Genomic DNA, 5,456 nt, shown 5'->3' with positions numbered 1-5,456 from the left:
TATTGTCAAATTGTTAATACCTAGGGGTTGACGGCAGCGAGGTCTGGTTTTCATTCAATAACACAATGCAAAGCAAAGTATTGAAAGGAAATTTGATCAGAGATACAAATAGCTTGATGGGGAGTCCCCCTCAACTAACCAGTCATGCCAGTAACCAAAGCAGAAAGAAAATACCAGTTGGATATTTCAACTATGTTTCATATAGGTTTTGTCTATCTAAGAGAAACCTTATACTGATGTTTTAAAGGAGGGGGGGGGGGGATCTTCAGTTCTTCGCTGATGTCCATGAACTTGTACTTCCATGCTGTTCTCGGAATCTCATTTTTCTCTAAGTATTTGTTCCTGAAAACTCTGCAATTTCTGTGTTCATAGACGGTACAACTGTGGGTGGAAATTGGATGGTATTCCACACAATGCATGTCAAAGGTCCTCCATAATCCATATATTTTGTTGAGCGCGGATTTGCTGCCCACAAAATACTATACGCATAAAACACTGCAGCCTCATATCAGGAATATCTACTGTACTTCGTCATTCATGGAAGATGTTCCCCAATCCCCATGTACAGGTTAGTGTCTTGTGGTTAAGTCTGGGTAGCAGATCCGTAGTTTATTTTGTAAGGGCAAGCTTCTCTGAAGATGATTTTGAATCACTCTGCAGGAATCAGGATCATCAGTTTAACTGAGAAATGTTTGATCATCATGAGTTCGGTGGAATGAGAGATGAAGTGTTTGCACTTGTTTAGAGAAGTAGATCAAGTCATAATTTGATTAGCTATTTGAGATTCCGTAGAAGCTGTAGCCCCTTAAAAAAAGACAGTATTTTATCATTATTTGAAGATATGGTTTCCATATATAAGATGGATTTGTAAGGCATATATTTTGACTAATATCTTTTGAGGTATAACTTGTCACAAACTCCGGCCGTAATTTAGGGGATACTGCTTGGTTTGAAACGCTTCTCTTTCTTCTCTTGCGAAGAACAAACGCTTCTCAGGTGGGACCCCAAGTCCGGGGAGGATTGGGAGTGGATGTCTCACTCTCACGCGTTTTACAAGATAATATAACAGATGCTTATCCCAACCACTTCTGTTTTTACACGAGAGCGAGAGACAGAGAGAGAGGCAACGCCGATCTACAAGAAAAGGGAGAACTAGAGAGACAAAAATGAGCCAACCTACCAAGGAAAAAACAAAAAGCAGAAATCTTGAAATTTCTAAGGAGTTGATAGCGTCCAACTATCCTTTTTAGAGTCGCTTAAACCAAAGAAAATTATTTGAAAGGTGGTTGGGGAGGCGTTTCCCAAGTACCAACTTTGTCTGTGATGTTGATGAAGTCTTGTTCTTCACGTGTATATTATTGATGAATCTTTTATTTTTTTGTCCTTTTCTATTTTCCAAAAAAAATATTTAATAATGTTAAGAACAAATGCAAAGTATTGGTGTCACAAGATTTTGGAACGACAATTCAAGAGGATGCATTTGCAAAACAATAGTATATGGTGGAATGATTATAAGATACAAACAAGGTTCAAAACATCGAACCATGCATATTGGTTTTTAGATCCACCTACTAGGAGTTAGGATGTGTAACTACTTTTAAAGGTTATTACCCTTCTTAGAGATGCCCTGGCTCAATTCTTGAGAAACTGTATAATTAAGATTATGTCCCTTTAAATTGCACCATACACAATTTTTGTGTATCATAAGTATAAAAGTATAAATACTTTGAACCTTGGATATGGATATCATGGCGAAACCCATGATATCTTACAGTTAAGCATATCAACAATACAAATCCCACAATTCAATTGGCTACAAATAAGATTTAAACGTATAAGAAACACATGCTTTGACAGTTTGTATGAAGTAGTAATATGTTGCAATCAATACATTATTTATATATATTAATATACCTTTGTATTATATTTTAATTAAGTTAAACATATATTGGTTTGACATAAAATTGTTTTTACTCATATCAGTCAATTGGTGTATTGTGTCCCTCAACCCCAACAAAGGATATGCATTGACTTGTATCAGCCATACTGTATCTTACTTTGAATCTCAATTATATATTTTGGGTTAATAGAAGGAGAGGATGAGTTGCCAAAGGTTACTTTGGATCTGCTACCCACAAACTGATCCCGTGTCCCTACCGCCAGAATACCATGGCTGTGTCAAAGAATAACAAATGAGATATTCTCAAGGCACAGCTGTAATGTCCTCGGGGTAGGAATGTGGGAACAGCTTGTGAGTAGTATATCCAAGCCAGTCAAAGGTTGGGTTGGGTCATCCTCCAAAATTATTAATTTGAAAAGTTTACTATTAGAAATACAACCTCTCTCTCTCTCTCAACATTCAAGTATATATACTCAACAACCATGACTATATCCAATCCACAACTAATACTCTGATAAATTCGATTAAAAAAAAGGGGACTGTCTATAAATGACTTGATTTTAGGTCGATAAACATTGCATAGGTGGCCCCCAAATTAGATGGCAATTATTGGATTAGTAGTATAGTAGGTACGCGAGTATTGATCATAAATTCCTAACTTATGCTCAATTTTGCATCAGATTTTGTAACTGCAATTGTAAATTTGAAACTTATACCCATGCCTTCAAAACTTAAAGAACAATATAGGTAAAAAGAGAGATCACATCTCCGCCCCATAGGGGCTGCCCCACAACGCCCCACAGCACATCTCGGCCGTGTATTGAGAACATCTTCCGATGATAGTACCACTCCCGATGATGTCATTATTGGAAGATGTTCCCAATACATGGCCGAAATGTGCTGTGGGGCATTGTGGGGTGGAGATGTGAACTCCTAAAAAGAAGGGAGGAGCATTACCTTTTAAATGATTGAACTGGAATGTAATCTAAAAAGAGAAAAAAAAAAACAAAAACTAGATTGTTTGTAAAACATAATGCTCTGTTTGTATAGATTTTATCATCTTGCTTCTTACCTAACTCTCAGACAGATAACCCTCATCCTATCTTTATTCTCCTCGCTTCATTTTACTTTCCAAAAACAAATAAGAGAAAAATCAAATCCAAAGCAAAAGATACACTCAGCCTATTTACACTCCCATGCATTTCACTCTGAATCTAAGAGTTAAATATCCAAATTGGGATCTGCTTCTCATAATCACATCCTATTGTGCATTGAAAACATCTCCCATGAAATAATAATAATAAACAAGAACGAGAGATACTCCCAGTGTGCGGCTGGAATATGTTGAGGTCAGTGTAAAGAGTGATCTGTGAAGAGCAAATCCAGACTCAAAATATCCTACTTTTGTGCCATGATGCTGATCATTGCCCTGCATTAATTTGAATGGTGATAAGAACTTTAATGCCAACCAACATTGTCAAGGTGTAAGTTCAATCAACCACAAAATTAAACTTTTTGCACATGCATTGCTTTTTGGTAATAATGCATTGTTGTAATCTCATAGAAGCGATATAATATAAGAGTGCCGAGCAACTACAGATTTCCTTAGAATCTGGATTTGGTTCCTCCTCTAATTAACTTCCTATCCAGACTTTAAAAGTTCAGATCCTATCTGTAAATCTCTTCTCTGTACCATTCTCTTAGAGGCTGTGTTTGGTCTATATTCCTTCAATTTTCTGATAAACCAGAAACAGCCTTTATTACTTGTTTCTAATTCCAGCGCATGAGATTGACCTATATACGTACATTTAATTGAATTGATTTTTGAATTAAATGATTGATCTCTGGTGTTATGGGATGTTTATAGGTTGCATCACCCTAAACATGTATACATGTAACTATTCCATCTTATTAATTATTATTCTACCCATTATATTTATGCATTTCACAACACTCAAACTTTTGATTTTTCCTGTTCTTTCGTAAATAAGCTTTGACATTTGGACCAAATTTAGTAAACAAAATTTAACTTTTCTAGGTAACTTTTTTTCCTTGTCCACGTGGCAAATTTCACTTCCACTGCTATCGCCCATCTCTCTTCCAAATTGAATGATGATTGATGACCGCGCTCTCATTGAGTGCCCCTGGCTGTTTGGTCGCTCGTACATTTAATCATCACTCTTTTTTTTTTTTTTTCACTCTTGATCTGAATTCTGAAATAATAAACTGTGTATATGCAAACCCATGATTAATGGAATATACTAAATAAAAATTGAGAGGTCAACTCTGCTATAAACAATCTAGGTTATCTACCCGTCCCTCCACATGGCTACAGTTGTCTATGATATAGACGGCCGTATTGAAACCTCCCGAATTTATCAGAGATTTTGATAAATGTTGCAAAAATATCCCAATCATTCATGATTTAGGACCTGTTCGACAAATCTTTTTAGATATATCTTTTAACAGTCCAGTAAGCAAAATGATATATTGAGTTTTTGGGGTATTGTCTTTAAAGATTAAAGACTGTTTGGTAAGTATTGTAGTCTAGTGGACGGTTAAAAACATTTAGTATATATTTGACATCGATGTTGTAGTTTCTCAGAAAAGGGACGGTGTCCTTTTTTTTTGTTTGGAATCATTGATGTCATATAGGATGTTTCCTGGAGCAACAACAAATTTTTCTGTTTGGTATGAATGCTCCAGGAGACACTTTCAGCACTAGTACCCATTATCCAATGCCACATCACTGTCCCGTTGGCAGCAATGAGCTGCACTTCCAGAAAATGCCAAATTTTGCATTGCTCCAAGCCATACCTTCCCGACTTTTGAGGCGTGGCTTGAAGCATAATTTTTTATGAAAAAACAGTTCTAAACAAATGTCCATTTCTTGGAGCACCGTTTTTTCCAACATGGCGCTGATACTGGTGCCATTTTCTGGAGCAATGGAAACGATGCCATACAGACACTTAGTATATGTTTGGCATCGATGTTGCAGATACAACACCATTTGCTGCTGACGTGTGGGTTAGAAGCACCGTTTTCTGAGAAAACGGTGTTTTTTTATGTTTGGAAACGTTGCTACCAGGTAGAACGTTTCTTGGAGCAACAACAACGTTTTCTATTTGGTACCAATGCTCTGGGAAATATTTTCAGCACTGGTACTTATTATTTAGTGCCACATCATGTCCCTGTCACTACCGCCTCATGTCCCTATTGGCAGCAACGAGCTACAGCTCTAGGAAACGCCAAATTTGATGTTGCTTCAAGCCATGCCTTCACAATTTCCAAGGCATGGCCTAGAGCACTGTTTTTTATGAAAAAACGGTTCCAACCAAATGCCCATTTCCTAGAGCACCATTTTTTTCTGACGTGGCGCTAATGTGGCACCGTTTTTTGGAGCAACGACAACGATGTCAAACAGATGCTTAAAAAAGCTATTTTTAGCATGGAAAAACTAAAAGCTTTGTTTGAAACTTCTCATTTTATAGCTTTTTCGATCTTTCTGCATATCTCTTTCAATTTAGGCAATACCAAATAAGAAAAGACCTTTTTT

The sequence above is a fragment of the Nelumbo lutea genome, chromosome 3 (genome assembly GCF_056320005.1).
Source record: "Nelumbo lutea isolate HS-2025 chromosome 3, American lotus-T2T, whole genome shotgun sequence".
Taxonomy (NCBI): domain Eukaryota; kingdom Viridiplantae; phylum Streptophyta; class Magnoliopsida; order Proteales; family Nelumbonaceae; genus Nelumbo; species Nelumbo lutea.
This window is presented reverse-complemented; position numbering follows the sequence as displayed.